The sequence below is a fragment of the Rhincodon typus genome, chromosome 7 (assembly GCF_021869965.1).
Source record: "Rhincodon typus isolate 14 chromosome 7, sRhiTyp1.1, whole genome shotgun sequence".
Classification (NCBI taxonomy): Eukaryota; Metazoa; Chordata; class Chondrichthyes; order Orectolobiformes; family Rhincodontidae; genus Rhincodon; species Rhincodon typus.
Genome location: NC_063338.1, coordinates 52,513,454 through 52,541,011, shown reverse-complemented (window position 1 = coordinate 52,541,011; position 27,558 = coordinate 52,513,454). Strand labels below are relative to the sequence as shown.

Here is a 27,558-nt window from a genome sequence, read left to right as displayed (position 1 = left end):
AGGTAGCTCAGGGTCCTTTTTGCGAGCAGAACATAGATATTCTGTGAAGTGGTCACCAGTCTATGCTTCGTTTCTCCAATGTAGAGGCACTGTGAGCAGCGAATGCGGTAGACTAGATTCTGGGAAGTGCAGGTGAAGTGTTGCTTCACCTGGAAGGTATGTTTGGGTCCTTGCATTAGTGGGGAAGGGGGAGCTAAATGGGCAGGATTGCATCTTCGCCAGTTGCAGGGGAAGGTGTCATGGGGTTGTGGGGAGGTGTTGGGGGTGAAGGAATTGTGGACCAGGATGTCCTGGAAGGAACGGTCCCTGCAGAAGGCGGACAAGGGAGGGGAGGGGAGTATGTGTCTGGTGATGGCATCTCACTGGAGGTGGCGGAAATGGCTTCTGATGATATTCTAGATGTGGATGCTGGTGGGATGGTAGGTAAGGACAAGGGGAACCCAATCGCTGTTGTGGGAGGGAGCAGGTATGATTGGTTATTAATAATACATTCCTATGTGCTCCTTGGTATGGAATTGAAAATAGCTTTGTTAATTGATGATCCCAGCATGTAGTCTCCACTTCAGATTTCTTGATTCATCATTCATTCCATTTCATCCTCAAGTCCTTAGCATAATAACTGGTTGAACAGTATCATTTTAGTTAGGTCAATGAAGAAAGCTAAATTAGATGAAGTATAATGGGTTACTTTGATCAAAAGAAAACAGAAGAGATTAAAAGGGTACCATGGCAGTCGATATAACAAATATCAGGTTTATCAATAACTAATATCCTTGAAAATGTTAAGTTCACCAGCACCATATTAAGGGAAACAAGGTCAAATTATATTTTCTACAAATTTTAAAATACAAAATACACATCAAACAAAGCAGAAAAAGTAATAAGTATGATTTCTGATCTGGCTTCTCACCAGCAGCTTGTAGTCGATTGCGGCCTGTCTTACATCCCGTCCACTGAAGTCATTGAAATTAAAATCGGACGGTTTGTAAAGTTGAAAATATATCCATGATGTAATTTATTTTCAAAATGTCTGCAATAAAGGAAGATGTAAAATGAAACACTGAAATAGTAAGACTCCATATGTTAGAATTAAATCCCTAAACTTTTCATGTATATTAAAAGAATATTTAAATCATATGTCTGATTGAAAAGGAAATAGTTGTTTATAGGAAGAGCTAAATTAATATTAGGGATAAATTCTACTCCCTTGTCGGTAATTCTATTGGCCACTCTCTTTGACTGAACCAACTCACCTATTATCTTGGCAGCTACTTGGAGCCCATGTTGAACTTTAAACCCTACATCCAGACTACATCATCAACCAGCCCACCAACATTCATCTTTGTTCCACTGCCTAGCTCAGACTTTTCTGTGCATGTTGAAAAGTGAAATTCTTATTCTTGTCATTCTAACATCCAGACCTCTTATCCTCCCATTTTTTACTCTCCTATTACAAAGGTGAGATTTAAAAGATTGTTATGTTTTGGAACAACGTCTTTAACTTTGAAGAAAATGGAGAAGCGTAGGGCTCATGTGACTGGTTCTGAAATTTGCCCAAAAATAAGCTTGGATGACTTAGTTGTTAAGTGTTAGAAGGCATTCCAGGTCATTTTAATGGAAAGATGGTGCAAGATGTTCATACCTGTAAATAATGGCAGGGGCATCTGTGATGATCATGAGTAGGCTGTCAGTCTCTAAGACTCCCAGGAAGATGGGAAGAATTGTTGGTTTTATAAACAGTTATATATTAAACCATCTATTTAGTTAAAGATAGAGTAGAGGTGGGTTTTTAGAGATAGAAATTTTGATTAACTATCTGGATACAAAGTCTATGCAGTTCACACTGCTATGGAAACAGACTTTGAGAAGGCAAGAGTTCATAGCAAGGTACTACAATCTTACAGGTTTCTCAAAATATTCCTGGCTCTCACAGATATGTATTTAGACTCACCTGACAGAAAGACAGAGAGCTGGGAGATAATGGCAGCCAGTCTCCACTGATCCCTGTTCAGACTACAAACTTGAACACAGGTTGAAGAAACAAAGATCGTAGGGAAGATTCATCTAGCTTTGGACAGAGGAATCACCTGGGTACCCACACCATGAAAGTCAGTCCAGGGGTTGGAAACAACCATAAAGAGAAGGAAAACAAAGGGAGCAAGCCATGAGAATAGCTTTAGACTGTATGCTGGAGAATGAAGTTCCATTTGAGGGACAGATAAAGTATATCTGTGGAATGGGACTCTCAGTCAAATGTTAAATGGGGAAATTTTTGTTTTGTAGTTTAGAGAACAAGTTGCCAATCAAGGCATCTAACAACTTCACCAGTTTCCATGAGAAACATATCTCAATGAACCTACTACCTCTTACATATTTCTGATATTTAACTGACACATCTGCCGTGTTCTAATCTGTAGCTGCACGTAAGAATTTACTTACAAACGTCAATGGGCTCCATCCTGCACTCAAGTTCACCTTGAACACAAAACAGTCAAGCAAGTTCTTTCCTCAACATGCCAGTTGGGAAATCCACTAATGGGTTCTCTACTATAGTCATAGAGCATAGAGCTGCACAGCACAGAAACAGATGCTTTGGTCCAATTCGTTTGTGCTGACCAGATATCCTAACTCAATCCTGTCCCATTTGCCAGCATTTAGCCCATATCTCTCTGAACCCTTCCTTTTTGTGTATCCATCCAGATGCCTTTTAAATGTTGTAATTGTACCAGCCTCCACCACTTCCTCCGGCAGCTCATTTCATACGCACACCATCCTCTGCGTGAAAATGTTGCCCCTTAGGTCCCTTTTAAATCTTGCCCCTCTCACCTAAATCTATGCCCTCTAGCTTTGGACTCCCCTATTCTAGGAAAAAGACCTTGGCTATTCACCCTATCCATGGCCCTCATGATTTTATAAACTTCTATAAGGTCACCCCTCAGCCTCCGATGCTCCAAGTAAAATAGCCCCAGCCTATTCAGCCTCCCCCTGTAGCTCAAATCCTCCAACCCCGCAAGGCTACCTTCACTGATCAACATATGTACTGAGACTTCTCCAACTCCAAGCACTATAAGTTTGACTGAGTCATTTGCTCACGATTCAAACTTGATGCCAAAATAGGGCGCATCAAAGCCATTTTGCTATCTGAGGCTGTTGCTCTCTAATGTGATACAAACTTATGAATTGCCTTAAGGTCACCACTTACATCTAAAAGTGCCCAGTTAACCCCAAGATTACTTTGGAAGGGTGAAGTGTCTCAAAATTTGAATGACAGGTAAAACTAGCTATTTCAGGCTGCTGCTGTGCATAGCAACATACCTAGTATTCTCCATTAAAAATAGCCTGCTGTCTAGCTAAAAAAAAATCTGCCTACTGTGAAAATGAATAATGTGGTTTTTGAAATTTTAGTGCCACAGCGATGCCAGTTAAGTAGGCTCTACACTGCAATCACTGATGGATCACTTCAAACAGCACACCAGTTGGACTGTTCACAACAATGTACTGTCAAGTAGACTGCTTGCAAAACTCAGAACACTGCCCAACATTAGATGGGATATGACAATTGCTTGGCAATCTCAATTGTGTTAAGAACTACATTAACAACCAACTTAAGACGGTCAGTCAAGCTCACAGTGTGGCTCACTTGCACATGCTAGAAGCTGCATGCAGTCACATGCAAAAGTCCTGTCTTCTGCAAACAGAAAGAACACATCCACACATTGCATCTTTCTCAACTAAATAAAAACTTTGGGGACAGCCATTCCCTTCTGAATTCCTATGGCAATGCCTTGACCAATCAGAATTTACTTGCCTACTTTGAATTTAAACCAAAGCTTGGCAGTTAACGTCTCCCTGGTGATTTCTCCATGGCAATGCCTCTACAAGAGACCACGTGCCAACCAATCAACACTCTCTTTTCATGCAATAAATTGGTATTCGTTTTGAGATTTGGTATGCTTGCAATTCGGTTGTGATGAGTGCAGGGCAAAAGATTTCACAGCCTATCTCCTTTTTTGTGCAATGATCTTTTCATTTATTAATTTTAACAGACTATCTTAATATTACATTACATAGTTAGCCAAGGTATGGTATGTGCAATAGAGATGATTATGGTACAGTTTCAGCAAGGTAAAATATATCTACAGCGCTCAGCTTTACGGTGAGTAATTGCATTACCTCAAGTACAGAAGGACTGAGCAACTTAGAAGCACCACAAGCATCAGCAACTCAGATAATTCATGTACTTTTGGATAAACAGAAATGTCCAACCTCAAACCATCTGTGTATATCATTTTATGATTTTACAATATGAAAGCTCTACATTCAATGATTTACAAAAGTGAGGATGGAATACTACCAACAACATTGTAATCAAGGAGTCTGCCAACGTCAAAGCATTGTTAAAATTGTTTGAAAAGGTAAGCAGTGAATTGAGCTTATCAATGATAACAATCTTTGAAATTACACGTGAAAATTTTAATCTGTCTAGTGATTGAGAATGCTGTAATTAAAGGCGTTTGTGTACATAACTGGTTGTTTATTGTTCTGAACTTGAAATTTTACGCACGTGAGCCACAGGTGATATTCTGGCAAGTTTTTGAATTTAACCCAAATCTGGAGGACTCAATTTACTCCACACAGATAATCTGTGCGTTGGAATAAACTTCTGAATTTGCAGTTTACTGTAACATATTGAACTGGGTCAGAATTCCAGGTGCCTCGTATTCCAGAGTAAAAACGCTGTTGGTGAACATTAACACTGATCCTGCATGCTCCAAGGAAATCACCTAATGTACAACACCATCAGGGGTGCACCCTGGAGTGCCCACCAGTCAAGGAAAGCCAGATGTTTACGTTGTCCCCAGCCATCTGGTATGTTCACTTCACTATTCTTTGCCAACGTTAATTCACATTTTGATATCCCATGTCAAATTCTGGATGACACATCTTGCAACACTATCACCCACAGTAAGAATGATTTTTGTGTTATCTTAATGTTACATTGGAACATCTCTGAACGTTTCCACAAAATGGGTCGCTCGATTGTTAACACCATTCTAAAGATATTCACCAAATGTTTACATAGCAGTTTATTAAATTTTATACATTAAATTGTTAGCTAAACTTTCAATTAATTGGAATGTACTCCTGTAACTGCCACAGCATATTTCCATATGACATTGCACAGAAACTATGTCCACTGATAAATAAAAATGTCCTATGTGTTTCATAACTTTGCTTTAAAGATAGGAAATGGCTGTTATGTTCTTGTATCATGTCTCCAGAATATTAGACTGGATCAAAAGATTACAAGCCCGATGATATTCTGACCTCCCCTTCAGTTTTTTTTTAAATAAATTCATTCATGGGATGTGGGTGCCACTAGCTGGGCCAATATTTATTGCCCATCACTAGTTGCCCTTGAGAAGATGGGGGTGAGCTGTCTTCTTGAACTGCTGCAATCCATTTGGTGGAAGCCCACAATATTTTTAAGGGAGGTAGTTCCAGGATTTTTGACCCAGTGTAGGAATGGCAATATATTTCCAAGTCAGAATGGTGAGTGCCTAGGAGGGGAACTCGCAGGTGGTGGTGTTCCAATTATAACTGCTGCCCTTATCCTTCCAGATTATAGCGACCATGGATTTGGAAAATGCTGTCTAAGGAGACATGAAGAATTTCTGCTCGTCTTGTAAATAGTACAGACTGCCAGTACCCAGTGTCAGTTGTAGTGGGGTGTATGTGTGGTCAACCAAGCGAGCTGCTTTGTCCTGGCTGGTCAAGCTTCTTCATTGTTGGTGGAGCTCCACTCATCCAGGCAAATGCATGCTGTATTCCTTGGCTTCTGCCACCTTCCAATGCTGGAAGCAATGGTTTACTTAAAATATCCTACTGACTAATACAGTGAAGTTCACTTCTAATGATGAAATCTGGGTAAGTAGAAATCCTGACAGCTTAATTACCATTACATCTGAAGGTGGAAACTGAGCAGTTCGAGCAGTGAAGAGGCAATTTAAACAGCTGTGAACAGTTCTTGTACGACTCAAACTGCTGACAGAGCATCCAAGGTGCTTGCCCATGGAACAGATCAACTTTAGTGAATTAAAGTTTATCGATAAAAGAGCAGATCTTAAGATTTTAGAGAATGTCTTAAAACTCAAATTCAAATGTATAAACTGCCAGCAACCCACTGTTCAATGGAAGAGCTAGACAGCAGCAATGAAGCAAGCAATCACATTATGTTTGTATTCTTCCTTCTCCCCTTTAACAAAATGATATTTCCCGCCTCCCAACACACACTAAGCAAACACACTCCACAAATTTAGCTCAAGTGAGAAGCCAAAACAGTTTTCCACTGACACTACACTTGCAGTGTGAATTAAATGCAAAGCATCAAAAAGACACCAAAACAGATTCAACCTGACATTTGGAGTAAGTTAAGACCCATCCAGGGAGTCTCACTTAGCTTTGTTCTGATGTCAGATTGAAGCTGCCTAACACTGAATCAATGGCTGTAGTATAAACTCGTAGAATAAAATCATGAATATGTTTTGACTAACAGAGTTTACTTTAACTTTAGTCATTCGTGGTATGTAGTTGTTATTAATTCAGCCAGCATTTACTGCACGTCCTTATTTACCCTGGAGGTGGTGGTGAGCTGCCTTCTAAAAATTACAGTGCTGTAGCAGAGGGTGTTCCAGAATTTTAACCCAGCAACTGAATAAGTGATTATATTTCCAAGCGGATGGTATGTGGCTTGAAAAGGAACTCACAGGTGATGGTGGTCCAATGTATCTGTTGCCCTTTATCCTACTGGTGGTACAGGTCACGGATTTGCTATCAAAGGAAAATTTATGAGTCACTGCAATGTGTCTTGCAGATTCTATACACTGTTGCTACTGTGCCTCATGCTGAAGATAGTGAAGTCAGAAGGTGATGAACAGGGTGCAAATCAAGTGGGTTGCTTTATCCTGAATGATGTCAAATTTCTTGTGTTGTTGGAGCTTCCAGGAAAGTGTACAGTATTCTCACACACTTCTGACTTGTAGTTTGAATACAGTGAACAGGCACGAGGGAGACAGAAGGTGACTGGCTTATCATGTAATTCCTAGCCTCTGACCTGGTCTTATAAAACACAGTATTTATATGGCTGGTCCAGTTCAGTTTCTGTTCAATGGTAACCCTCAGGATGTTGACAGAGATTCACTGATGGTAATGTCATTAAATGCCATGAGGACATGGTTAAATTCTTACTTGTTGCATCACACCTGTGTTCTTTAGCATCTACCAATACCGTCATGGACAGATGCACCTGTAGCTTGATGAGGACAAGATAAAGTACATGTTTTTCCTCTTGTTCCTTTGACAGCTGCCACAGTCTCGTTCCACAGTTACAGGTAGTTCTCCTATAACACGAAAGTTGCATACCTGTGTGACCTCGCACTATAGAAAATCACCTTGGAAAATCACTACAGCTGTACAGCAGAAAGTTTGCATTATCCAAACAGTGTCCACTGTTCATCAGTCACATTACAGACAATTTGCGTTAATGAAACACGCATTATAGCAGAACTACCTCGATGTGCTTTAGGACTCAGCAAACTCGGTCAGCAGTGTTGCTAAACAGCTACTCTGAGATGAACATCGAAGTCCCCGACCTTGTGTACATTCTGTGCCCTTGCCACCCTCAGTGCTTCTCTGTTATGATTCCAGCTCATGTTAATATAGGACAAGACATATACCAGAGTAAAATCTGGCTTGATAGATTTTATTTTGTTTTTTTTGATAAAGTGGGCTTTTAATGAAATGCAATGCTGTAGATTTGGTTTTAACCATGAAACACAAGTTTATTATGCAAATGAAAAGATAAAATAGAATAAATATACGGATTTACATATAACAATTTTAAAAATTTAAAAACACAGTAAAGATGCAATCCCATCTATCCTAACACTATCACATTACAGTACTACAAAGTTCATTTTTCTATTACTTCTATATTTAGCTTAACAGTTTCTTTCAATTGAGAGTAGGGTAGCCTCTTACTTGACTGGTCACATAACTGAGTTTAGACTTTCTAAGCTTGGAACTACCCCTTCAAGGTTCTAATCAAATACTTCTAAACTTCAACTTTCAAGCTAAAACCCCTGAAGTGAGATGGCCTATTTCCAGCTTTTCTGAACTAACTTGTTCTCTAGGAGAAATTGATTTGTACATCTAACTTCAAATCAGAACTTCTACAAACTGAAGCCAAAAGATTTCTACCCCTGCCCCCACAAAGAAAAAAAAAATCAATTCCTGATTCTATCTGATTGTGAGTTAATACTCTTCAGTGTCTCCTGTGTCCACCCCTAAAACTCTTCCCACTATCACTCCAGGGACACATCCCCTCGTACTGTTTTTAAAAAAAAACACAAAAGTGACACCAGAAATACTGACAAGTTAATCATTAAACCCCTCATACAGAGACCAAAACCAACATGCCACTAGTCCAAAATCCAAACCGTAAAATAATATGTTAATATATTAAAATAAATATAAAATCTCACATTTTACACTATATTTTCATGTGGTGTTCAACATGGAGCAGTGCTGATTCATCAGCCAAAGGGGATGGAAGGTCGTGAACACGTTTCCTTGTCCATGTTTGATCTGATGCCGAGACCTCTTGGGTGCCTCGAATCAACATTGAGGGCCTCCACGCAGTCCTTTCCCAAGTGTATATAACTGTGCTGCCACATATGGTGGGTTTGCCTTGCTGACAGACAACACATATCTAGGGGTGTTGATGGTGCTGGCTAGGACCTTGTACAGTATCATTCTGTGAGTATGACTATGGCATCTGTTATTTGACTACCGTGTGGGGCAGCTCTTCCAATTTAGGCATAAGTGGCCTAGATGATTTTGAAGGCTCAATGGGGCTAGGCTTGCTGTTGGCATTCCCAGTCCACAGGTCAATGTCAGGTTGTCCATCTAGTTTCATTCCTTTTCTTGGGTGTTTTAGCAAAGTTATAAATTGTAGTTAAATACAAACTAAGTGGCTTGAGAGGCCATTTCGGACTCAGCTACATTACTCATGGGTCTGGAATCACAGGTAAGCCAGAACAATAAAGGTTGGCAACTTAGTGAATGAGATGTTTTTACAGCAATTATCAAATGACCACCACTTAGATTTATTAATCAAATTCAACTTCCACTAAATGCCAATGATGGGAATTAAAGCCATTTCCCCAAAGCATTCATCTTTGCCCCTGGATGATTAATCCAGAAACATTAATCACTATACCAGCGCCTTCACCTACTGATCTCTATGCACATTGACTGGCAACAACTAAACAGATTAAAAAGTGCTTCACTACAGATGTCACAATATTTCAATGCAATACAGAAACCGCATTAAAACAAAGTACTTTCTAACTAGGCAGTGAACTGTTAATCCCACAGGACATCCAGTTTTCTCAAACAATGAGAGGATCCTACTGCAAGATTCATATTTTGTACATCACTTTCCCAACTTACTTTCACCACTTTTTTCCATAGGATAGTGGTTTTAGAATAAAAGCATGAAATCTTTCATATCCTGCATATTATTTTTAATTAATATTCCTCTTCTTGCCTCAGGCCTTTGTTCAGCAGGAGGTACAGTTCTAATCAGCAGACATCTCAACAGACTATGGCATAAACTGGACCAAAAGACATTTTTAATCAGAATGGTACAAAAAGATAGGAGGAAGAATGATTTCCTACTTTAACCATCCTTCACAGTGAGGAATCACCACTCATTCTCCCCACAGAAAGAGCGGATGGGTCAAGATTAGGACTATCTTTCAGCATAAAAACTAAGATAGCCCTTGACTATCCCTGGACCAGGCTACAACTCAAAACTGCTTGCTTTCTCTCTTCATGTTCAATCAATTAGCGCCTACGTGCATGCTTGTAGCATTCCTGTCTTTCCTTGCCTGCCAGGCCTTTAAATACACTGGCACTTCAATCACTGCCAAAGGCTCTCCAAACTGCCATACTGACGTGCTCTTTAATGTAGACACACAGACAGGCTGCTAGCTGTCACTGTCTGTCAGAACCTATCTGACATACTGATGTATGGCACACCAAGACATCAATCTAACACCTACAGCTGGTGCCAGCTGTCTTTGCAGCAAACATACTGTACGTTTATTAACCAAACAGCTATGTCAGAAACTGGTGGGATTAGTCCTCAGTCCAGTCAATGGGGGTGATTATCTGTCAGTCACAAGCACATTGCACACACAATGCAGGGCCTTGGCCGTGGTCAGTCATCCACTTGGGATGCTCACCATCAGAGGATCTGTCCAACTACAGTCCAGAGAACAGCTAATGATCAGTTCTGACAGGCCACCACAAGCAGTCAGGGGTTACATGAATCATCAATCAGGGATCTGCTGTGACAGCAGTCAGGGATCTGGTCATGTCTAGGGGCTGCACGTCGAAGTCGGTCAGCGAGCTGACGTGAATACAGTCCTGGAGGTCTGGAGGAGAAGGGTAGGTATTATTAAGGTGTATATCTGGGCCCAAGAGGCAGGGAGGACAGTTGGAGGCAAACTTCAGTATGGTGGGTCTCCACATGGGGAGGTGGGGCGGGGAAAGGGAAATGGGTGGAAATGGGTTGTTCAGAGCATGAAGATTCTGGGGGTAACTGGCATCCAGGCTCAGCCCCATAGCAATGATGTCCTCTGTGAGTTGCATTCCCTGCCATCACTTGTGTTCTCAAGATGAGAAATGCAACTGGCCGATGCCCCAAACAACACCCAGGATGGGCACAATCGGATCAGTTTGAAGGCTGAAAGGATGGGTTCCACGTGTGCTGGCATAGGACATGGAAGGGGCAAACACATGAAACAGCCATTTGCAAAACCCAGCTACATTTACTTTGCACTAATTTCATTGCCTGTTTGCTGTGCATTCAGAGTGAAAGAGCTTAGGGACCAGACACCAGTCAAGGGTGTTTTGCACCATGCCATATGTGCTTGTAAAATGAACATTGGCATCTCATTGATGTTAAAAATGGTAGCAATGCCACTACAGGAGGTCAATGCTGGCCAAAGGTAAACCATTAATCGTGCAACTTCCATGAGTGTTCTGGAAAATACAGTATCAAATGTCATGCAAGTTCTGAATGAAATGAGAAATTGAATAATCGATTTATGTCTGGAACAGGAAGTGGTTTGGAGCACAGCTGGCAGTCCCTTTTTGATATAATATGTTGGCCACTCAGCCGCCATGGCAGCTTCACCAAGTTGGTGCATTAGCTGAGGCTGAAGCTGAATGAATGATGGAGATATGACCCATGTTATCAGAATGCTGCATATCATAGTGTGTGGAAGAGCGTATGAACAGCCCTCTTCTGCAGGTAATGTCACCAATCTCTCTTCTGCAGTCTAAGAAATTCTCTTTTTCCTTATATTCCCAATGGGCAGCGGAGGCTGGTAGGATGTTGGTCTCTGTAGCAGATGCAGGAGGGCCAGGATCGATAGTAGGGCCAGGTGTAGCAACAGGACACAGAGGACAAGGAGCACCCAGCACAGGAAGAGGTCACAGCTGCAGCGCCACAAGATGTGTAGAGTCCAAAGGAGGCCCAGAGCTTTCTGACCCTAACTGTATTTCCTGAGAATAAGAGAAGTGCAGTGCCAATAGTGGGTCCACATGCCAGACCTGCTGTGATTTTCCAGCAATTTGTGTTTTTGTTTCAGATTTCCAGCATTTGCAGTTCTTTCTTTTTTTTTGTCTAATGGCTCCATATCTCCTGGAAGACTGTCACAGAACTGTGCCAGATGCTGGAGTGGGATCTGAGGGCTCCAGGGGTGAGAGACTACCCTCTCCAATGGCAATGTGCTACAGGCCAGGCAGGATGTTTTGGGAAGATAGCTGGTGTCACTCAGGTGTAGGGTAACATGGACTATATACACATGGCACTGAGAAGGCCATGTCACAACACTGTGGAATTCATCAACATGGGGCACTCCCATGTACCCATGGCATTGGAGGATCCAGGAACGTTACAAGGTTGGTTACTGGAGAGCAAGGGCTGCCCACTACAACCAAGGCTGATGACATCATTTCACAACCCCTGACTGAAACAGAACACAGATAAAAATGCTGCTCATACTTTGAGCAGAGCTGTGCCAGAGCAGACAATACAGCTGTTGAAGGTGTAGTTCTTCTGCTTGAACCAGTCTGAGGGGGGTCCCTCCACTATAGTCTGGACAGTGTGCTGCATCATTCTGAGTGTGATGTGCTCTGTACAATTGGAAACAAGCAACGAGGGGATGTGCTGGATGCTGAAGATCTGGAAGTATGGAAGCAATTTTCCAATGAGGACACAAGGACATTGGGGAGGAGGAAGCTATCTTTATCCATATCTGAGTGCCAGGCAGTTTGAGCCAAACAGAACCTTATTGTTGCCCATTTCCTACAGAGGAGAGGTGGATACAGCAGATCATCGTGGACTGTAAAATCATCGTCACGATGTCAGCAGTTCATCTGTACTGTATGTGGAACTTCAGCATCCGTTGGTTTTATTTGTGTTCCCTTTTACTGGCTGTAAATAAAACGCTTGTGTTTGGAATTGTCTGACGGCTGGCCGGTATGTGGTGTTCACCAACTGGGCAATGACAAGCTATAGGTCTACAGTGGCCACTGGGAACCCCAACAGTGACTTAGAGAGAGTGTTTAGGTAAGATGTAGCTACAGACAGGTTAAGTGCATGGTCTGTTGGTTAAGCAGTACTGGGAAAAAAGAATGGGGTTTTTTGTTCTGTGGGCAGAAGTATATAAAGTTTGAGGCTAGAGTGGGCTCTGTAATCCCTTTACAGTTTGTTGGATTAACAACTCACCACTTTCTGAAAAGCTTGCACAATGTGAACTGTTTCGAGCTCGAAGCAGCCTCATTTGCAAAGTGTGAAGATTTCATTAGCTGGGCCTTAGGCACCCTGGCTGTTCATTTTTCATTCAAATAATTGGTTATTTAATTGAAAAACATTTTCTAAGTATCCACAAGTCAGTGGAAGGAGCTGTTTATCCAGAAGGGACTACAGAATCTGAACACCATCTCTCTCCTCAAAAATACAGTAAAGCATGTGTCATACGTTTTACTTCATTAACTTGTTTACTTTTTCTGTGATCACATATTATTCATCTTACTTCAAACTACAAAATGTAAATTGCAACATTTTAGCTTCGAGCTCCAGGCCTCAGGCTTCTCAAGTATTTATTCATGAGAGACTTACATATTAACCTGTCTCACTAGTAAGACATGATCCACCACATTCCAGTTATTTGATAAAATTGAACCTGTGTTAATTACATTGGTTAAATATAATTGTTTTTAGTTTGATATTTGAAAACAAAATTAACACATTTTGTTTAAAATTAAGTACTTAAGATCAGTGATGTTGGAATAGAAGTAGGCCATTTGGTCCATCAACTCTGCTCCTCCATTCAATTCGATAGTAATAGAGTTATATAGCACAAAAACACGGTTGATCTGATAATCCTCAACTTCACCTTCGCACCTTATCCCCATAACCCTTGATTTACTGATTAAAAATCTATCTCAGCCTTGAATATACTAAACGGCCCAGCTTCAAGTGCCCTCTGTGGTAATGAATTTCACAGACAACACTGAGCTAAGGCTAAAGCATTCGCAGCAAGCTTCAGCCAGAAGTGCCAAGTGGATGATCCATCTCGGCCTCCTCCAGTGTTCCCCAGCATTACAGATACCAGTCTTCAGCCAATTTAGTTCACTCAAAATGATGTCAAGAAATGGCTGGAAAGACTGGTTACTGCAAAGGCTACAGGCCCTGACAACATTCCGGCAATAGTACTGAGGACTTGTGCTCCAGAACTTGCTGCTCCCCTAGCCAAGCTGCTCCAGTACAGTTACAACACTGATATCTACCCAACAACATGGAAAATTGCCCAGGCATGTCCTGTACACAAAAAGCAGGACAAATGCAACCCAACCAAATATTGCCCCAGCAATCTACTCTTATTCATCCATAAAGTGATAGAAGGCATTGTCAACAGTGCAATCAAGCAGAAACTGTTCAGCAATAACCTGCTCAGTGATGCCCAGTTTGGATTCAGCCAGGGCCACTCAGCCCCTGACCTCATTACAGTCTTGGTCCAAATATTGGACAAAAAAGCTTAATTCCAGAGGTGAGGTGAGAGTAATAGTCCTTGACATCATGGTTGCATTTGACTGAGTGTAGCATCAAGAAGCCCGAGCAAAACTGAATAATTGGGTGTCAGGGGTCAAACTCTCCTGGTTGGAGTCATACCTGACACATAGGAAGGTGGTTGTGGTTGTGGGAGGTCAATCGTCTCAGCTGCAGGACATCTCTGCAGGAGCTCCTCAGCGTAGTGTCCTAGGCCCAACCATCTTCAGCTGCTTCATCAATGACCTTCCCTCCATCATAAGGTCAGAAGTGGGGATGCTCGCCGAAGATTGCACAATGTTCAGCACCTTTCACGACTCCTCAGATACTGAAGCAGTCCATGTTCACATGCAACAAGATCTGGACAATAGCCAGGCATAGGCTTAGGTTGCTGGCAAGTAACATTCACACCACACACATGCCAGGCTATAATCATCACCAATAAGAGACAATCTGACCACCCGCCTCTTGACATCCAATGATGTTACCATCACTGAATCCCCCAGTATAAACATCCTGGGGGTTACCATTAACCAGGAACTCAACCACACTCGCCACATTAACGCAGAGGCTTCAAGTGGAGGTCAGAAGCTAGGAATATTGTGGAAAGTAACTCACCACCTGACTCCCCAAAGCCTGTCCATCATCTACAAGACACAATCAGGAGTGTGATGGAATACTCACTTGCCTGGATGGGTGTAGCTCCAACAACACTCAAGAAGCTTGACACCATCCAGGCCAAAGCAGCCCGCTTGATTAGCACTACATTCATAAGCATCCTCTCTCCCCACCACCAACGCTCAGTAGCAGCAGTGTGTACTATCAAAAGATACACGACATAAATTCACCGAAGATCCTTAAACACACCTTCTAAACACACAACCCCTTCCATCTAGAAGGATGAACACCACCACCTGAAAGTTCTCCACCAAGCCACTCACCATCCTGACTTGGAAATATATCACCGTTCCTTCAGTGTCGCTGGGTCAAAATCCTGGAATTCCCTCCCTAATGGCATTGTGGGTCAACCTATAGCAGGAGGACTGCAGCAGTTCAAGAAGGCAGCTCACCACCACCTTCTCAAGGAGAACAGTAGTCAGCATGGATTTGTGAGGGGTAGATCATGCCTCACAAACCTTACTGAATTCTTTGAAGAGGTGACCAAACACGTGGATGAAGGTAGAGCAGTGAATGTGGTATACATGGATTTAAGTAAGGCGTTTGATAAGGTTCAAACGCATGGTAGGCTCAAGCAGAAAGTAAGGAGGCATGGGATAGGGGGAAATGTGGCCGATTGGATTCAGAATTGGCTGACCCTTAGAAGACAAAGGGTGGTAGTGGACGGAAAACATTCAACATGGTGCTCAGTTATGAGTGGTGTAACACAAGGATCTGTTCTGGGTCCTCTTCCATTTGTGATTTTTGTAAATGATTTGGATGTAGGAGTGGAAGGGTGGATTAGTAAGTTCGCGGACGATACGAAGGTGGGTCGAGTTGTGGATAGTGCGGAGGGCTGTTCTAGGTTACAAAGGGACATTGATAGGATGCAGAGCTGGGCTGAGAAGTGGCAGTTGGCGTTTAACCCTGAAAAGTGTGAGGTGATTCATTTTGGAAGGACAAACTTGAAAGCAGAATACAGGGTCAACAGAAAGATTCTTGGCAGTATGGAGGAGCAGAGGGATCTTGGGATTCATGTTCACAGTTTCCTGAAAGCTGCCACCCAGGTGGATAGAGTTGTTAAGAAGGCATATAGTATGTTAGCTTTCATTAGTAGAGGGACTGAGTTCAAGAGCCATGAAGTTATGCTCCAACTATACAAAACCCCGGTTCGGCCACATTGTGTCCAGTTCTGGTCGCCCCATTACAGGAAAAATGTGGAAGTGTTGGAAAAGGTGCAGAGGAGATTTACCAGGATGTTTCCTGGAGTGGAGGGAAGGTCTTACGAGGAAAGGTTGAGAGAGCTGGGGCTTTTCTCTTTAGAACGACGAAGGATGAGAGGTGACCTGATAGAGGTGTAGAAAATGATCAGAGGTATAGATAGAGTGGGCAGCCAGAGACTTTTTCGTAAGGCAGAGGTAGCTTTTACAAGGGGGCATAATTTTAAAGTGAGTGGAGGTAGATATAGGGGAGACATCAGAGGTAGGTTCTTTACTCAGAGAGTGGTAGGGGCGTGGAATGCATTGCCGGAGAGGGTAGTGGAGTTGGCCTCATTAGGGGCATTTAAGCGGCTATTAGATAGGCATATGGATGATAGTATAAGGTAGGGGTGGAGGTTAGATAGACCTTAGGTTTAGGGTAAAAGTTCGGCAGAACATCGTGGGCCAAAGGGCCTGTACTGTGCTGTAATGTTCTATGTTCTAACTGGGAATGGGCAAGAAATGCTGGTCAGCCAGCGACACCCATGTCCCAGAATTAATAAAAAAGAATTAACTATTCTCTGAGAGAACAAAATTCCTCTTCATCTGTCATAAATGGGGGACCCCTCAGTCTGAGATTATGCCCCACCTCGTTCAAACTATTGCGCAAGGAGAAACAATCTCTCTGTCTACTTTATCCAGCCCCCAAGAACCTTACATGTTTCAATAAGCTCACCTCATATTCTTCTCAACTCCAGTGAGTAAAATCCCAATATACTTAACCTCTCCTCTGTCTAGTCCCTTGTATAATTTTAGAAAGACTCCCCTGCCTTTTTTAATACTCTATTCCCCTTTGAAATAAACGCCATCAGTCCATATGACTTCCCTATTCGCCGCTGAACTTGGATGCTAGCTTTCAGTGTTGCATGCACGAGGATTTCCTAATCCGTCAGTCCTGCAGTTTTCTTCAGTCTTTCTCCATTCATTTCTCATAGGAAAAAAAATTACAGAGAAAGTGTACGGTATCTCAATCAGACAAATAATCAATATCCTAGAGAAGAAATTGCAAAAGAAGCAAGGCAAAGTTTTAGCTCTCTATCAGCAGAAGCCATACAAGTTATTTCTCATTCCAGATGAAACGAGGAAATGGCAGGGATCCTGAATCTAGAAATTGAACTCAATCAATCTCCAACAAACAGTGGGTGGGGAAAGGTGCATTGCGGCTCTGATCCCTTATATCATGAAGAAAGTGACTTGATCCCTGATGTGAGTAGGGAACTTCCATGGTGAGGAAGAATGTACGCTTGGAGAGACAGTAACGAAGACATTTGGCTTATTTGCCTTCAGCGCTCAGACAATTCAATATAGGAGTTGGGACATCATGTTGCAGTTGTACACGACGTTGGTTAGGCCACTTTTGGAGTACTGTGTACAGCTCTGGTAGACCTGCTATAGGGAGAATATTATTAAGTTGGAGAAACTGCAGAAGAGATTTACAAGGATGTTAACAGGACTGAAGAGTTTGAGTTCTAAGGACAGGCTGGATAGCTAGGACTTTTTTCCCTGGCATGTAAGAAGTTGAGAGGTAACCTTATAGAGGTTTATAAAATCATGAGGGGTACAGATAAGGTGAATGGCAGGTGTCCTTTACCTAGGATGGGGAATTTCAAGACTGGGGGGCACATTTTAATGTGAGAGGAGAAAGATTTTAAAAAAGACATGAGACACAATTTTTTTTAGACAGCGAGTTGTTCGCATGTGGAATGAACTTCCAGAGAAAGTGGTGGACGCAGATACAGTCACAACATTTAAAAGACATTAGGATAAGTGCATAGATAAGAAATATTTGGAGCAGCACGGGCCAAGCGCAGGCAAGTGGGATTAGGTTAGTTTGGGATTATGGTCAGCACGGACAGTTGGACCGAAGGGTCTGATTCTGTGTTGTATGACTCCATTACTGTGACTCTATGACTGAGATCCCATATAGGTCGCCCGTCACTCCCTGGAAGGATTGGGTCACAAGGCCATACAGAGAGGCGTTGCCTCCACAACCAGTGGAGAGGGTAGTCTCTCACTCCTGGAGCCCTCAGATCCCACTCCAACATCTGGCACAGTTCTGTCACAGTCTTCCAGGACATGTGGAGCCAGTAGACAACAAAAAAACCAAAAAGATGCTGAAAATCTGAAACTGAAACAGAAATCGCTGAAAAATCACAGCAGGTCTGGCACTCTGAGCCAGAATTGGCACCACACTTCTCTTATGCCGAGGTCGGAAAGCTCTGGGCCTTCTGCAGACGGGTACATAGATAAAGTGAATGGGTAGGGGAATTCAAACGAGGCAGCGTAATTTTAAGGCGAGAGGGCAATATTTAAAAGGGACCCGAGGGGCAACTTTTTCACAAAGAAGGTGGTTTGTAGGAACTGCCAGAAGAAATGGTAGATGCAGGTACAGTTATAATATTTGAATTAATTTGCACAGGTCCATGAAAAGGAAAGGTTTAGAGGTACATGGACCAAACACAGGTAAATGGGACTAGTTTAGTTTGGGAAACCAAGTTGGCATGGACAAGTTGGGCTGAAGTGTCTGCTTCCATGCTGTTTGACTCTATGACTTATCCCGCTTCTCCTGAACCACAAGCAATGCTATAAAGGCACATTTCCTTCCGAAGAGCAATCCTCACATCCCTTTACTGTAAGGTCTCTCAAGACCAAGATTAACCCTGGAAGATAAGTCAAGTCTGCAGCAAACAGTCTATCATAATATTTAATGGTCAGTCCATCTCTGGGAGTATGTTGGTCACCACCCCCATTGACAGATTTTTTTGGTTTTAAATTATTACAGCTCTCCCCACCCATTTGGTTTAAGTGTGCAGATAAAAAATTTCATCAAGTCTAGTATTCATGATATTAGTCCAAGCATTACCACTGGATTCATCTAAAGATGGACACCAGCAATACCCTTGGTTACTAAATGCCACCATTTTTACTAATCCCCTTTAACAATGTGCAGGGTTAAATCATAGAATCCCGTAGTGCAGAAAGAGATGATTCAGTCCATCGAGTCTGCACCAAACCGCTGAAGAGCATCCCACCAAGACCCAGCACCACCCCGCCCTATCCCTGTAGCCCGTGGCCAAACCACCCAATCTGCACATCTTTGGACTGTGCAAGGAAACCAGACCACCCAGTGAGAGAATGTGCAAACTTCACACAGATAGTCACCTAAAGGTGAAATTGAACCTGGGTCCTTAGTGGTGTGAGACAGCAGTGCTAACCACTGAGCCACTGTGCCACCCCTAAACTGGGTTTCAATGCTACCCCTATGGCTGTAACAAATGGGTCACCCATTTATAATACAAAAACAAATTGGTACAGAAATTCAGCAGGTCCAGCAGCATCTGTGGGAACTTATGATGCAATTAACTTTGCTTTCCTCCAACAGATGCTGCCAGAACTGCTGAATTTCTCCAGCAATTTCTGGTTTTGTTTCAGATCTCCAGCATCCGCAGTTTTTATTTTACCCATGCATAATGCTATATACAAGCACAGTTAACATTCAAGGCTTGACATTCATGTTGTGTTTTGTCTCATGACCAGAATGTCAGTATATCTTTCATGATATCATCCCTGTAACACAGTATGTGACCTGAGGTTATTAGGTCTCATATTCCACCTTAGCCCAGGAATCACTCAATGTATGACAGATTACAAGAAGGATGCTTCTCTGTGAAACTTAACAATTTAGTGTTAGCACAAACACTTACATGCCTGAGAAATGTGACGTGATATTTGGTTGTATTAGAGAGTTATAACAAATGTCTGCTGGATTATTCAATATCACAATACCCACAACTAGTTTATGTTGCAAGGGATAACAAGCATTGTCATATCAGGTAAAATAGCCCACAGGAGGCAAAATCCACACCATGGTTAGCAACAGTGGCCACCTATAAAAGAAGATGCCTCATTCTTGGGAGCAGACATTTGGAAAAGTAATTGCAGACCACCTGAACAACAGCTCTGAAGGTCAAAGAATTGAGGCAATCAGCAGCATCAGTTTCTATGAGTCCACACAACTGTACAGAGCTGTAGCTAGTGCATTATGCAGGCAGAATACAGAGCTAATTTATTTTTTATTTAAAGATTATAAGTTGAACTGAACTATTTCTCAAAGCTGAGAATGGAATTCAATCAAATCATCAAAATGAAGTAAATGGCATAATTTGTTTTACATCGCTTCAAATGTATTGCAATAATCAAAGTTTCACCATTCAGTAGAATGAATTAGCTTTTGGCCAGCCAGTTCCCTGGAGTTTCGGCCTTTTTCAGGACAGTGGGAATCTAAGGGACACCATCTTTCAGCAAAGGCAGTTTAAATCCATCAAGTAAGCAGGGTTAAGGGGAAAGGGCAGGAAAGTGGACGTGAGGTATGTCAGATTCACTACTGAATGGTGGATCAGGCTCAAGGATCCCAACAGCCTACTCATATTCTTATTTCTTATGGTTTTAAGTTAAACCGCAATAGGTCTCTCTGTTCACCCCTGTTCGTCTTACCAAAATGCAACACCTCGCATTTATCCAAACTAAACATGTGCCACTCTTCAGCCCACTGGCCTAATGGATAAAGATCCCTTTGTAATCTTAGATAACCTTCTTCTCTGTCCACTTTACCACTAATTTTGGTGTCATCCACAAACTTACCAACCATGCCTCCTAAATTCTCAATCAAATCATTCATATAAATAACAAACAACAGTGAACCCAACACCGATCCCTGTGAACACCGCTGGTGCAGGCCTCCAGTCTGAAAAACAACCCTCCACCACCGCCACCTTCTGTCTCCTACCGTCAAGCCAATTTTGCATCCAATTGGCAAGTTCTCCCTAAATCCCATGGCATCCAACTTTACTAACCAGTCCACCAAGCAGAACTTTATCATAGTCTTCACTAAAGTCCACGTAGACAATGTCTACCACTCTTGCCTAAGAATATCAGGTTTCTCGTCATCAGTGTAGACAGAGTTAGGGCCACAGTCAGTCCAATAGAAGCAGTGTAGCACTTGTAGTTTGGTCCTTTCGGGTGCTATGTAATCTCAGTCCGCATTCAGTCGAGGCTGACATGTCCATTTGAGTCCAGGGGATAGGCCACAAACAGTCAGGGGTGGAGGTGGGAGCAGTGTCACAGATAACCCATGGATTTCAGCACTCAATCCACAGCATTGTCAAAGATTGAGGACAGTTCAAATCTGGGGATGACTCTCATAATATTCGATCATTGAGAAAGGGTCACATTTATACCACTTAGTTGCAGATAACAGGACAAGGCTGGTGGTGCAGAGGTCCCTGTGTGATCTTGAAGGGAGATGAGAGGCAAACAGGGTCAACAAGGGCATCAAGTGCTCTGGAGGTAAAGAAGCCATATTAAATGGCCACATAAACAGGTTCAACTGAAATGGGGATGTGTGAAAGTTCACAGGGATCACAATGTAACAGGGAACATGGACAGTAGGGGTTAAATTGTAGGTCACATGCGGACCCTGCATGTCACTCATTTGATCACAATACTAGAGCCTCAGCAAACTGATATGAAACTCAATTGCACAATAAAATCTCAACATGGAAAACAGCACCTCCAAAGAGGGAGAAGCAGATTTCTGTTTTATTTTCTAAGGACAAGAATTTGAGGGGTTCTGTGGGGCTACTGCAGTCATCATGACTGTAGGATTAAACAATAACACTGCCCTGTAGTATAGCCTAGAGAGTGCTCTGCATTAGTGTGGCGTGCCATGCCCTTCATAATCTCAGCTATCAAAAGGGCATTTGCTACATGTGGAGGAAATGCAGGACCAAGATAAATCCTCTGAAGAGGAAGAGGAAGGTGTAGTTCATTATGTGGTACATGAGGAACGTCAGAGAGGGGAAGATGGGGCAATGATGATTGAGTTAGATGAGGCTTTTTTTTTGCCAATTCTAATAAATATGTTTGTTCAGTTGGTACACAGAACTCGGCTTGGTGTTCTACACATTTCTAATGGTTTCACTTGGTGTTTCTATCCATGGCTAAGACAAACAGAACATTTCAGTTGTTCTATATAAATTGGTTCTGATATTCTCATCCATATGAAACTGAAAATGCTTGTCCAAACTTATCTCTATAGCAATGTCAGCAACTGTAATTTTTTTTTCATTATTCATGGGAAGTGGACACTGCTTGTTGGGCCAGCATTTATTGCCCTTCCCTTGTTGCCCTTGAGAAGGTAGTGGTCAGTTGCCTTCTTGAACCGCTGCAGTCTATTTGGTGTAGATAGACCCAGAATGCTGGTGGGAGAGAATTCCAGGATTCTGAATCAGTGACACTGAAAGAACAGCAAGAATTTTCCAAATCAGGATGGTTAGGGGCTTGGAACAGAACATGCACTTGGTGTTTCCTTGTATCTGCCTCCATTGTCCATCCAGACAGTAATGGTCATGGGAGTCGAAGGTGCTTTCTAAGGAGCTTTGGTGAATTTCTGCATCTTGTATATAGTACACACAGCTGCTACCGAGCATCAGTGCTGCAGGAAGTGAAATTTTATTGCAGTAGCAATCAAAGGGGTTGTTTTGTGCTGGATAGTATCAAGCTTCTTGAGTGTTGCTGGAACTTTACTCATTCAGGCAAGTGGCGAGCATTCCATCACAATCTTGACTTGGGTCTTGTAGATGGAGGACAAGTTTTGGGGATTCAGGTGGTGAGTTACTTAATGCAGAATTCCTGGCTTATGATCTGTTCTTATAGAAATAGTAATTTATATGGCTAGACCAGGGTGTTGATAGTGGGAGATTCAGAGATGGTAAAGCCACTGAATGCCAAGGGGCAATGATTAGATGCTGCATGTTGGAGTTGGCTACTATCAGGCACTTGTATGGTGCAAATGTTCTTGCCACTTGTCAGCCCAAACCAGGATATTGTCCAGGTCTTGCTGCATTTAGATATATTCTGCTTCAGTGTCTGTGGAATCACAAATGATGCTAAACATTGTGCAGTCGTCAGCGAGCATACTCACTTCTGACCTTATGGTGCCACAAAGGTCATTGATGAAGCAGTTGAAGATGGTTGGGCCTAGGTCACTACCCTCAGGAACTCCTGCAGAAATTTCCTGTAGCCGAGATAAAAAACCTCCAGCAAACATAACCACTTCCCTTTTTGTTAAGTAAGTCTCTAGTATTTCACATTGACTCATTTTATTCGGATTCCTTGATGTCACATTCAGTCAAATATGGCCTTATCGGCAAGGGCTACCACTCTCACTTCACCTCTGGCATTCAGCTCTTTTGTCCATGTTTGAACCAAAGATGTAATCAGGTCAGGAGTTGAGCGGCCCTGGTGGAACCCAAACTGGGCGTCACTGGGCAGGTTATTGCTGAGCAGGTGTTGTTTGATAGCACTGTTGGTGACACCTTCCATCACTTTACTGATAATCAATAGGAGACTGATGTAGTTGGCTGGGTTGGATTTGTCCTGATTTTTATGTATATACATGAGAAATTTTCAACATTGTCAAGTAGATGCAAGTTTGTAGCAGTCCTGAAACAGCTTGGCTATGTTTGTGGCATGTTCTGGAGCACAGATCTTTAGTATAACAGTTGGAATGTTGCCAGAGACCACAGCTTTGCATGATCCAGTGCTCCAACATGTCTTCATATCATGTGCAGTGAATAGTATTGGCTGAAGACTAGCATCTGATGCTGGGGATCTCTCTAGGAGGCTGTGATCAATCATGCAATCAGCACTCCTGGTTGAAGATTGTTGTAAATGCATTAGCCTTATATTGTGCACTGATGTGTTGGGCTCCCCAATCTTTGACGATAGGGATATTTGTGAAGCTTGCTCTTCCAGTGCATATTTTAATTGCCTGTCACCACTAAGCAACTGGATGTGGCAGGACTGCAATGATTCACTGGGTGTGAAATTGCTAATCCTGTCTATGTCTTGCTGCTTATGCTGTTCAGCACAAGTGCACTTTTAAATTGTAGCTTCAGCTCATTAAGAACTCAATTTTTGCCTGGTACTGCTTCTGGCATCTCCCTATGCACTCTTCATTGTACCAGGTTTGATTGGTAGACTTGATGGTAACGATAGAGTGGGGAATATTCTGGCACATGAGATTGCCGATTGTGTTTAAATACAATTCTGTGGCTGTGTGATGGTCCACCCAGTTGAGTTGCTAGATCTGTTCTATCCTATTTAGCACAGTGATGATATCACACAACATGGTGGAGGGTATTCTCAACACAGATGTGGGACTTCATTACCACAACAATCATATTATAGTCCCTCCTACCAATACCATGTGGACAGATCTATCTGTGATAGACAGATCGGTGAGGATGAAGTCAAATATGTTTCTCCTTCTTAGTCAGTCCGTCACCACCTGCCGCAGACCCAGTCTCGTAGCTACATCTTTTAGGACTCGACCAGCTCAGTCAGTAATGGCCCTACCGACCTATTCTTTGCTATGGATACTGAGATCCTCCACTCAGACTATATTCTCTGCCTTTCCCACCCCCATTGCTTCTTCTGTGCTCAATATGGCAGAGTACTGGTTCATTAACTGATAAAGACTGTTGGGAGTAGGTGGTAATCAGCAGGAGTGTACCTTGTCTACATTTGACCTGATGCCATGAGACTTCATGGGGTCTAGAATTAATAAAGGGGCCTCCCAAGGAACTCTGTTAACTGTATACCACTGTGCCACCACCTCTGCTTGATCTTTCCTGTCAGTGGGACAGAACATATCCAGGAAAGGTAATGGGAGTAACTGGGATATTGTTTGTAAAGTGTGATCCCACGAATATATTAGGCACTGAGATAACAAGAAACTGTATTTCAAAGCAATTCATTTGGCAAATGGAATATCATAAGGAGTTATATAAATGCAAGCATTTTTTTGTCTGGAATGTTCTATGCTTTTTTTTAGAAATCTAACTTTAGTGTTAGTTAGATCTTGATATTATTACGCTGGTGTGAGCACTCATTGTGTTGTAACATTCATCTAAACCAGAGGACTACAGGGTGGCTAATGTTGTGCCTCCATTTAAGAAAGGCTGTAAGAAGAAGCCTGGGAACTATAGACCTATGAGCCTGACATCGGTGGTGGGTAAGTTGTTGTGGGTGATTCTGAATGATAGGATTTACAAGCATTTGGAGAGGCAAGGATTGATTAGGAATAGTCAGCATGGTTTTGTGTGAGCGAAATTGTATCTCAAAAACTTGATTGAGTTTTTTGAAGAAGTAACCAAGAAGATTGATGAGGGCAGAGTGGTAGACACTGTTTACATGGACTTTAGTAAAGCCTTTAACAAGGCTAAACATGGTAGACTAATTAGTAAAAATTCAGAGCTTTCCAATTGGTTGCAAACTTGGTTTAACGGTAGGAGACAGGTGGTAGCGAAGAGTTGTTTTTCAGACTGGAGGCCTATGATCAGTGGTGTTCCACAGGGATCGGTACTAGGTGTACTTTTGTTTGTCCTTTGTATAAACAAGCTGGATGAGAATGTAGGAGGCATTTGTCAGTAAGTTTGCAGATGCCACCAAAAATTGGTGGACAGTGAAGAAGGTTATCTCAGAGTACAAAGAGATTCTGATCATTTTGGTCAATGGGCTGAGGAGTGGCAGATGGAGTTTAATTTGGATAAATGTGTGGGATTGCATTTGGTAAAATAAACAAGGGCAGGGCTTAAACAATTAACGGTAGTGCCCTGGGTAGTGTTGTAAAATAGAGAAACCTATGGCTTCAGGCATATAATTCTTTGAAATTTGCATCACAGGTACACAGGGTGGTTAGGAAGGCATTTGGCACACTTGCCTTCCTAGCTCAGACCTTACAGTATAGGAGATAGGATGTCGTGTTCAGGTTAAACAGCACATGGTGAGGCCTCTTCTGGAGTACTGTGCGCAGTTCTGGTCACCCGAATACAGGAAGGATATTATTAAATTGGAGTGGGTTCAGAAAAGATTTACCAGGATGTTGCCAGGAATGGAGGTTTTGAGCTGTAAAAATAGGCTGGATATGCTGGGACATTTTTCCCTGGAGCATAGGAGGTTCAGGGGTGACCTTATAGGGGTTTATAAAATCAAAACAGGCATAGATAAGGTGAATAGCAAGAATCTTTTCCCTAGGGTGGGGGAGTTCAAAACTAGGGGGCATAGTTTTAGGTGAAAGGAGAAAGTTTGAAAAAGGACACAAGGGAGGGGCAACGTTTTTACAGAGAGTGGTTCGGGTATGGAATTAATTACCAGAGGAAAAGGTGGATGTAGATACAATTACAACATTTTAAGGTATTTGGATAAGTACATGAGTAGAAAAGGACTGGAGGCTAAACACGGGCAGGTGGGACTAGTCTAGTTTGGGAACACAGTCGGCGTGGACTATTTGGACCCAAGGGTCAGTTTCCATACTGTATGACTCGATGAAAAGTCTAAACAAGCACTAGTATTACATTTTGTAGCTTGGAGTTCTGTGAGTGCAACCGAAAAAAGTTACATACCAATCAAACTCATTTTGCTGATGTCAAGTTTCAGACAAGTATCCTCCCAGCTTCATCAGAAAAGGTTGCAACTCAGCAATTATGATTCTAACAAGAAGGATGGACCAAGAAAGGCACTGAATCCACAATATATATTTTGGTTATAAGTATCAAAGTTCTAGTTTCAATTTATTGATCCACATTCTTGCAGTGGCAGTTTCAGAATATCCAAAAATTATTTTTATTATGATGGATCTACATTTATAGTACATTTTATGTGTATTTACAACGCTCAAAATTTTGCAGTAAAACAAATCCTGCTACACCTCAAAATCTGGTTTCAAATTTCTGAGATCTTGAAACAAGTTCAACTGGGAATGCCAATTTCAGATTTAAGAGTGAGACAATTTTTATAAAAGGAGATCCAATAGGGGTAAAGAGTTTAATGGGTTGCTGTAAAAGATCAAGGAGACTTGGACATACAGCAATTATCTATGCAAGTAATTAACATCAAATTTTGTAATCTATTAAACCACTTAATTGGTTTCCATCCAGATTAAGTATATCTCTGGGCGCAAATACAAATTCCAAGTCTGAAGTCTTTAATAAAACATCCCAAGACTTTTTACAGAATCTCAAAATAATCACAGCACACAGGGAGGCCACTTGGCCCAATATGTATGCACCAGCTCTTCAATTGAGCAATTCATTTAATGCAATTCTCCTCTTTGTCTCTGTAACCGTCCACAATCGTCTTTTCCAGATAACAGGATAATTCCTTTCTGAATGTTTCAATTGAACCACCCTCCATTCTTCCCAACGTAGTGAATTCTAGACTAACCAAGGGCTGAAAAAAGATTTTCCATACGTCATGTGTTTATGTTTCAATCACTTTACATCTGTGCTATCTCATTCTCAATACTTAGGCATGTGAACAGTTTCTATCCACTTTGTCCACACTGGTGATGATTTTGAATACCTTCTAAAATCTCTTCTCAGCCTTCTCTTA

General features: G+C 42.1%; 1 protein-coding gene across 4 annotated transcripts in view; it reads right to left on the bottom strand.

The window, feature by feature from the left end:
- The window catches only part of gpd2 (glycerol-3-phosphate dehydrogenase 2 (mitochondrial)), a 147,677-nt gene that overhangs the window by 118,636 nt on the left and 1,483 nt on the right, over positions 1-27,558 (bottom strand). For 2 of the 4 annotated variants that reach the window (XR_007262466.1, XM_048599035.1), the window contains exon 2: positions 911-1,030. The gene's annotated coding sequence lies outside the window, so the exon portion shown is untranslated. Of the gene's footprint in view, positions 1-910; positions 1,031-1,951; positions 2,030-7,248; positions 7,335-27,558 lie in introns of those variants that run through there. The other 2 variants (XM_048599037.1, XM_048599038.1) reach the window with 2 other exon arrangements.